General features: G+C 38.7%; 1 pseudogene; it reads right to left on the bottom strand.

Annotated features, from left to right (window-relative positions):
- Window positions 1-201: 201 nt before the first annotated feature.
- Window positions 202-1,085, bottom strand: LOC116557985 (annotated as a pseudogene).
- Window positions 1,086-9,796: the final 8,711 nt, after the last annotated feature.

The raw sequence follows: 9,796 nt of genomic DNA, 5'->3' as shown, positions 1-9,796 counted from the left end.
CAGGTCTCGGTGTAGCTGCAGCACTCATACCAGCTCATACAATAGAATCCCAATATTCTGCGTGGCCTCTGAGGGATCAGCAATGGGCTTGTTACACACGGGGCTGACACAGCGAACTTCCAGCCATTTCACCAGACACCTGGGAGGCTGAGGCAGGAGAATTGCTTGAACCTGGGAGGCAGAGGTTGCAGTGAGCCGAGATCACGCCATTGCACTCCAGCCTGGCAGCTTGCGGTGAAAGGCGTGTTGGCATGGGAGCACGCCTAGCTCATCCTTTCCCTTGAAGTCTTCCAGACAGACTGCGCAGGTCTGCCCATATAATTGTAACTTCTTGGCATCACCCTTAACCACCACCTCCTTATATCCATATCGCTCACTCTGTGCCTGGTTCCGGAGTTTGCTGATAAAATAGCAGCAGAAGATAAGGCTGAGCATGAAGACAAAAATGCCGGTGCCGAAGATCACCATGTAGATGTTGGGTGGAAGGTCCTGGAAACTGATGGGTGGCATCGAGCAGGACTTGGTGCTCACCAGTCCCAGGCCACAGAAACACCCGTTACACCACTGGAATGGGTGCATCAATGAAGTCGCGGCTGGCTTCCTCAGACTAACGGACGCAGGCGGGGTGCCAGGAAGGCGAGGTGGGCGCACCGGCAGCGTGCGGGGCCGCAGGCGGGGTCGGGGCAGCGCGCTGCAGCAGCCCTTCTGCAGAAGCCGAACTCCCTCCGGAGTGGGGTGCTTTGGCGAAGCTGGTGTTCCGCGCAGCAAAGGGGTGAGGAGGAACCAAAGTCCCGCGGAGCAGAGCCGCGCGGAAGACAATTTATCTCAACTTAAGAAACATGAAATCAGGAGCTCGCTATACACTAGCACCGGGCCCTACAGCTAGAAGAGAGAGACACGCACAATCACTTTTTTTTTTTTTTGGCAGTTAAATACTATGAGAAGGATAAGATAATACCCTTTATCTTGGGTGTTTTCTAGTTCATATTCTCAAAGAAAGAAGATCACTTCCTTGTTTTGAGGGAGGTGGGCAGACTGCCTGGGTCAGGGTCCCTATCATTTGTTGGGGCAGCATTGGACGACATCGTGGTTTCTTGGAGGTTCATGTGGCTTTCGGTGCAGCAGGTGCAAGATTAAGGCAGTTTGCACATCACTTATTAAGACAAATTCCCTTTGTCTAGTGCTGTGACTGTTGGCCTGATGAAGGGAAATTGTGAGAAATTTTGCTTGTTTCAGAACTTCAGCTTCCCGTTCTGGCCATCCCCTTGCCTCTGCTAATGTTATTTGTGTCCCGAGGTTTGAAATTATTTGGTTTATTAAAGGGATCCTAATATGAGGCGCTCAGTCAGTGTCATCTCATCTCCTAAGTACTGCCTGCAGCTCCGGGAGGAAGGGATTTAATGGACTCTGGTTCCTTCAGGAAGCTTTATTTGAAATTCATTTGGGCACAGAAATTTTATGGGTACAACCTGATCCAGACATTGCTTAATGAAGTTCTAGGCAGGATGTACTGTGAATGATCTGTGCCTTCTCAAATCCTCAGTTAAGCTCCTCTGATATACCACTAAGTTTTAGAAAACCAAAATCTATCACCCAAATTCTAATTAATCTTAAGAATAATGAGGTAAAAAGGCACATTCTTTTTTCCTTTAAGTGTTTTTTGTCTTGCTAACAAAGAATTTTAAATTGTGGCTATAGCATTTAAGTGCATACATATTGAATTTACTTAATGAAGTTCTAGGCAGGTATGGAAAATAACATGAAATCATTAGCAAATCAATGAATTAGAGTTTTTTTGTGTGATAACATCTATAGTATAGATAACATTAAATATCTATAGTATAACTTTCATTTATTCTGTCTCAACTATTGCTTAGAGTAATTCAGTATCATAATCTATATTTACCTTGTTCTACTTTATAAAGGACTTTAAGATAGCACAAATTATCTTCCATAACATATTCTATGACACTGGTATTATCATCCCACTTCTTATTTGAGGACATTGAAATTTAGGAAAGATTAGTTAACTACTTTCACAAAGTAGTGGTCCTAGGAAAGAAACATGTTTTAATAGCCAGCCTAGGGTTTTTTCCATTAAATGATCAGATTTTCTGCTATTATGTTTTTGGTTTTAATTAATAGACATATTGGTTCCTACTGACATTTGGCACATCTGGCTTTCTGTTCTTCAAGATCTTCCAGTAGGCTCTCGGCACTCAAATATCAACCAGTGCCAGGCAGCTAATGTCAATGAGGGTGGCGGGCTGGGTGTTAGAACAGGGAGTGGTGGGGACAATGGCAAATTCAAGAGTGTACACTCCACTTAAAAAAGGGTTCCCTTACCTATTCCTACTGGGCATGCTAGCCTGGTGTTGCAAAATCTTTTAAAATTTGAGACAAGCCAGAGATCTGGATTTTATGTGAAATCTCTCTAAGTATTGGCAACCAAAATTTTTTTTTTTTTACTTTTTAACTCTGCAAGCCAAACAAAACCCATCTACGAGGTGGATTCAGCTCATGGCTACTAGTTGTGACATGGGCTTGCCTTCTATGTTTTTGGAGGTACATGTGGAGGAGGAGTGGGTGGGTGGGGTAAGGCCAGCGTTACTTACTCAGACTATAGATGCTTCTTTTCCTGAAGGCAGGAAGTCTGAGCAAAGTTAGGGAGCCTGTGGGTTTCCAGGCTGCTTAATGTGGGCTGTTTTGGGACTGCCCTCTTCTTGCACAACTATCTGAAGTGAGGGAGACTTCCTTATAATTAGGGGCTGACCACTGGGCACCATGTCGTTGCTCACACTCTAGTAGTTGTACATTGTTTAGTATCTTTATTATTATTTCTTTGCTTCTTTCGTTCCTTGCCTCTTTTTGGGGGATTTCATTTTCAGTTGAAGATGAAACTGAAATCAGTAACATATGCAAACTTCCCAGGCGGAAGGCTTTAGAAGAGAGTGAACTTTTTTTTTTTTTTTTTTAATTATAAGTTCTGGGATACATGTGCAGAATATGCAGATTTGTTTCATAAATATACGTGTGCCATGGTGGTTTACTGCACCCACGAACCCGTCATCTACATTAGGTATTTCTCCTAATGCTATCCCTCCTCTAGCCCCTCACCCCCTGACAGGCCCCAGTGTGTGATGTTCTCCTTGTGTCCATGTGTTCTCATTGTTCAATTCCCACTTGTGAGTGAGAACATGCAGTGTTTGCTTTTCTGTTCCTGTGTTAGTTTGCTGAGAATGATGGTTTTCAGCTTCATCCATGTCCCTGCAAAGGACGTGAACTCATTCTTTTTATGGCTGTATAGTATTCCTTGGTGTATATGTGCCCCAATTTCTTTATCCAGTCTATCATTGATGGGCATCTGGGTTGGTTCCAAGTCTTTGTTATTGTGAATAGTGCTGCAATAAACATACGTGTCCATATCTCTTTATAGTAGATTGATTTATAATCCTTTGGGTATATACCCAGTAATGGGAGTGCCAGGTCAAATGTTATTTCTGGTTCTAGATCCTTGAGGAAATACCACACCATCTTCCACAATGGTTGAACTAATTTACACTCCCACTAACAGGGTTGAAATGTTCCTATTTCTCCACATCCTCTCCAGCATCTGTTGTTAGGGTGAACTTGTTTTAAACTAGATTTTCTTTTGTTTGTGTGACCTGTGGATTTTATTTATTCAGTTTCCTGTCCCTGTAAGCATAGAAAGTTGAAAACTAATTTGATTCAACTTTCCCAGATGCAATATCATGTGTATTTTATGTTACATTTTTAAGTTTTTGAATTTTAACCAAACTCAGCACAAAGTGACTATGTTACTGTTGTATGCCCCTGCTCAGCTGCGCAAATATATAAGCATTAGACTCAGTTTGTCTTTATTGTAAAGAAATTCAGATCTTCTCTGTGTATCTAATAAAATTCCATCCAGCTTAACATGTGCTGTGACCAAGAGATTCTTTTACTTTATCAATGTAATGGTTTGAACATTTTTGATCTTTGGAGATATGATGAAAAGATGACAAAAGCATGAAATGAAGAAGGTTCACAAACTCCAGATTAAAAACTATTATTTGCTGAGCACTTATTATTTGCCAGGCACTGTGCTAATACTTTACAGTTATCCTACATTATCTCATTTAATCCATTAAACCATGAGCAATGTACCTATCATTCCTATTTTAAAGATGAGAAAATTAAGTCACAGAAAGATTCAATACTTTGCCCAAGATCCTATGATCGGTCAGGGATGGGACTTGGATTCAAACTCAGGCTAATTTGATCAACAAAGTGTCACATTTCTAACCACCATGTTATATAGACAGCATCATTATCAAAGAAAGAATGATTTCTACTTCTTCAGGAGCTATGCAACAGAATAAGCCAAGAGAAGAGAACTTGTTGAAGTGAGATGTGAATATCACTCTGTGTAATTAAGATGGCGCAAGACCCTTAGCCGATAGAGCAGAAACACACAGGCTGTACTTAGCAGGACACTGAATGCCATGTACTTTCTAGGACTGGTGGAGAATTAAACTGGAAATGCTGGTGCAGCAGCAAACTCCTCTTGCTTGCTGAGGAATGTATGTGTGAGAATATGCCTTCAGCAGTCCATGACTTTGGTGTTAAATGACCATTGGAGGAAACAATGTCAAGTTTTATGATAAGGTGGAATATTGATTTCTGTAATGTTTTGCATGAATTTAATGGCTGTTTTGTGTTTCAGTATGTAAATGTGCCATAATTTATTCAACCAGTTCCTATTAAGAGATACTGAGAATTTAATATGTATATATTTTCATCTCCAACAAATTGTTGCCGTAACTAATCACTCTGAATTGTGCTTCACCATCTCTAGACTCCCATTTGGATTTTAGTGTTTGGTATCACAATAGTCACAGTGCATTGCATTTGTGAATGATAAAATCCAAATACTTCATCTTTGGCAACCAAAGTCTTCTGTGGCATTCCATTTCAAGACATGGGTAGTTAACATGATAGGTGCCAAGATCTGTAGTTGATCCTATTCTGGATACTGTTTGTGCTGCCACACAAACTGATGGTGAAATGGTTTGCTTTTAGCACGTAGCCAACCTGCTGAAATCAACATAACTGGGAAATATGGAAGAATGAAACTATTGTCTTAACACTTGTCCCTCTTGAATCAGCAATTAAGTTATAGCTTTATCAGTCTTTACTGGTCAAGTGTTTGCTATCTGTGGCTTGTTAAAATGCTGGCAAGTTTTAAAGCCTATAGTGGGACAGTTTACATATATTTTGTTTATTGGGTGCATTTAATTCAGAAAGACATTAATGAAGCTAAATTAAAATAGATATTTTATGGCTGCTGCTGTTTTTCCTAGTAGCTGTTAATGTATGTAGCTAGCAAGATAAAAGAAACAAAGAATTTAAAATTAATAACCTTGGAAGAAATTCCAGACTGGGTACATTTGGGATTGCCAGGAATGCTCTTTTGTGATGAAGTTGCTGGATTATCATCTCAGCCTTTGCTTCCTTATTGGATATTAGTGTAACTAATGTGATAACTTATTTAAGTTTGTGATAAATAATTCAAATGGTACAGAGCATGTAGGAAAAATAAATACTCCTTACTCCTTTGAGTGCTCTTCTGAGCAACTCTGTATTGACCGATTTTTCTTTTACTTTTCTAGAAACTATCTATGACTACAAATATATTTACGTATTGTCACATTGGCATCTATGTAGCATGTCTTTATCTATTATATTTAATGATAGACCTATTTAATCTTACAAACATCTAACTTTGATTTTCTATAAGTGGGATGATAATGTTCTCAGTTCTCCTATTGCTTTTTTTCACTTAATAGCACCTCTCTAACATACTTTTCTGTTGTTATTATGGGGTGGCCAATAAGTGTACTAAGTTTTACATCAAGAGGAAATGTTATTTGCTGTGGAGTGATAGAAGCTGCACTCAGAGAAAATCCATCTAACTTACAACTATTCCTTGAAGGTCTGCAATGTACCAGGCATTGTTCTAGGCAAGGGTCTTTGCAAATATCTAGGTGTGAAAAATGGCTGACAAGTGTGTTTGGACCCCGCAACCCTGTGGACAAGTGCCTTGTTCTGGCTTCCTGGTAGACTTGGGGCTCAGCTGTGAAAAAGCACAGCTGGAATCCAGTTCTCACCACAGATCATCTGCTTGATCCTGAGGAAGTTACCTAACCTTTCTTTGCTTCAATTTAGTTTAATTGTAAAATGGGGTTAATAATTCTCTGTTTCCTAGGTTGTGAGGATTAAATATGATGTAAAGTAGTTAGCATAATTTCTGACACATAGTAAGTGCTCAGTGAATGTTAGATATTATTATTATTGCTGAGCCTAATAATAATAATTATATTATTATTATAGCTTTGTATTTACTTTCTAATAATTTAAATATGAAGTTATCTTCTATGCATGTTAATATGGGTGTTCTTAAGCATGAGCCACTAAACTTTAAAAAATAAAACCTTTAAAAATCAAATTGGGCTAGTCTCAACATGTCAGTCAAATTTAAAAGGTTCATTTTTATGCAGATAAACTATCAACCTACTAATGAATGGTATAAAAGTTGTATAAAATATTTTATTTTACATATTCTGAAAGATGGGGAGAAATTATACCAGATTTTTAGAAGACTAAAAACTGTAAGAGGAACAAAAATTTTTATGAAAAAAGTTAAAGATACTGAGATTCATGAACTTAGTTAATAGAAGTTTAAGGGATGACTATGGCTATTTTCAACACTATAAAGTCTGTTAGAATAAGGAGTATATATGGGAAAATAGAGTCAGATTATTCCCCTGGAGAGAGATAAGGAAGAAACTGTGTAATGGAAAGGTTGAGGAGGCTTTGGGACAAATTTGGGTGTGTTTTTATTTATTTTTATTTTTTCATTGATCATAGGAAAGTTCAAAATTCTTTTTTTTATATATATGTATTTTATTGCACTTTAGGTTTTGGGGTGCATGTGCAGAACATGCAAGATTGTTGCATAGGTGCATACATGGCAATGTGATTTGCTGCCTCCATCCCCTACCCCATCACCTAGATCTGATATTTCTCCCCATGTTATCCCTCTCCAACCTCTCCACCCACCACTGTCCCTCCCCTAGTCCTGCATAACAGTGTGTGATGGTCCCCTCCCTGTGTCCATGTGTTCTCATTGTTAAACACCTGCCTATAAATGAGAATATGTGATGTTTGATTTTCTGTTCTTGTGTCAGTTTGCTGAGAATAATTGCTTCCAGATTCATCCATGTCCCTATAAAGGACATGAACTCATCGTTTTTTATGGCTGCATAGTATTCCATGCTGTACATGTGCCACATTTTCCTTGTCCAGTATTTTATTCTCTTTGTAGCAATTGTGAATGGGAGCTCACTCTTGGTTTGGCTCTCTTTTAGTCTGTTATTGGTGTATAGGAATGCTTGTGATTTCTGCACATTGATTTTGTATCCTGAGACTTTGCAGAAGTTTCTTATCAGTTTCAGGAGATTTGAGCTGAGAAAATGGGGTCTTCTAAATATATGATCATGTCATCTGCAAATAGAGACAGTTTGACTTCCTCCTTTCCTAATTGAATACACTTTATTTCTTTTTCTTGCCTGATTGCTCTGGCTAGAACTTCCAATAGTATATTGAATAGGAGTGGTGAGAGAGGGCATCCTTGTCTAGTGCCTGATTTCAAAGGGAATGCTTCCAGTTTTTTCCCATTCAGTATGATATTGGCTGTGGGTTTGTCATAAATAGCTTTTATTATTTTGAGATAGGTTCCATCAATACCTAGTTTATTGAGAGTTTTTAGTATAAAGGGCTGTTGAATTTTGTCAAAGGCCTTCTCTACATCTACTGAGATAATCATGTGGTTTTTGTCTTTGGTTCTGCTTATGTGGTAGATTACATTTATGTACTTGTGTACGTTGAACCAGCCTTGCATGTGCAGGATGAAGCCTACTTGATCATGGTGGATAAGCTTTTTGATGTGCTGTTGCAATCGGTTTGCCAGTATTTTATTGAAGATTTTTGCATCGATGTTCATCATGGATATTGGCTTGAAGTTTTCTTTTTTTGTTGAGTCTCCGCTGGGTTTGGTATCAGGATGACGTTGGTCTCATAAAATGATTTGGGAAAAGTTCCCTCTTTTTGTATTGTTTGGAATAGTTTTGGAAGGAGTGTTACCAGATCCTCTTTGTATGTCTGGTAGAATTCAGCTGTAAACCCATCTGGACCTGGGCTTTTTTTGGTTGTTAGGCTCTTAATTGCTGTCTGACTTCAGACCTTGTTATTGGTCTATTCAGCGTTTTGACTTCTTCTTGGTTTAGGCTTGAGAGGGTACAAGTGTCCAGGAATTTATCCATTTCTTCCAGGTTTACTGGTTTATGTGCATACAGTTGTTCGTAGTAATCTCTGATGGTACTTTGTATTTCTGTGGAATCTGTGGTGATATCCCCTTTATCGTTTTTTATTGCATCTCTTTGATTCTTCTCTCTTTTCTTTTTCATTAATCTGGCTAGTGGCCTATTTATTTGGTCTTTTCAAAAAACCATCTCCTGGATTTATTGATTTTTTGAAGCATTTTTCTTGTCTTTATCTCCTTCAGTTCTGCTGTGATCATAGTTATTTCTTGTCTTCTGCTAGCTTTTGAGTTTTTTTGTTCTTGCTCGTCTAGCTCTTTCAATTTCGAAGATAGAGTGTCGATTTCTTGCTTCTCCTGTGGGCATTTATTGCTGTAAATTTCCCTCTAGGCACTGCTTTAAATGTGTCCCAGAGATTCTGGTATGTTGTGTCTTCATTCTTGTTGGTTTCAAAGAACATCTTTATTTCTACCTTCATTTCATTGTTTATCCAGTCAACAGTCAAGAGCCAGTTGTTCAGTTTCCATGAAGTTGTGCGGTTCTGAGTTAGTTTCTGAATCCTGAGTTCTAATTTGATTGCACTGTGATCTGAGAGACTGTTTGTTATGATTTCCGTTCTTTTGCATTTGCTTAGCAGTGATTTACTTCCCATTATGTGGTCAATTTAGAGTAAGTGTGATTTGGTGCTGAGAAGAATGTACATTCTGTGGATTTGGAGTGGAGAGTCTGTAGATGTCTATTAGGTTTGCTTGGTCCAGATCTGAGTTCAAGTCCTGGATATCCTTGTTAATTTTCTGTCTTGTTGATCTGTCTAATATTAACAGTGGAGTGTTAAAGTCTCCCACTATTATTGTGTGAGAGTCTAAGTCTCTTTGTAGGTCGTTAAGAACTTGCTTTACGTATCTGAGTGCTACTGTGTTGGGTGTGCATATATTTAGGATCATTAGCTCTTCTTGTTGCATTGGTCCTTTTACCATTATGTAATGCCCTTCTTTGTCTCTTTTGATCTTGGTTGGTTTAAAGTCTATTTTATGAGAGACTAGGATTGCAACTCCTGCTTTTTTTTTTTTTTTTTGCTCTCCATTTGCTTGGTAAATCTTCCTCTGTCCCTTTATTTTGAGCCTATGTGTATCCTTACACGTGAGATGGATTTCCTGGATACAGCACACCAATGGGCTTTGACTTTTTATCCAATTTGCCAGTCTGTGTCTTTTGATTGGGGCACTTAGCCCATTTACCCTTCGGATTAATATTGTTATGTGTGAATTTGATCCTGCCATTTTGATGCTAGCTGGCTGTTTTGCCCATTAGTTAATAAAGTTTCTTCATTGTGTCAATGCTGTTTACCATTTGGTATGTTTTTGGAGTGGCTGGTACTGGTTGTTCCTTTCTATGTTTAGTGCTTCTTTCAGGAG

Source organism: Sapajus apella, unplaced genomic scaffold (assembly GCF_009761245.1).
Source record: "Sapajus apella isolate SASKATOON/1434 unplaced genomic scaffold, GSC_monkey_1.0 scaffold1, whole genome shotgun sequence".
Lineage (NCBI taxonomy): Eukaryota > Metazoa > Chordata > Mammalia > Primates > Cebidae > Sapajus > Sapajus apella.
This window is presented reverse-complemented; position numbering and strand designations above follow the sequence as displayed.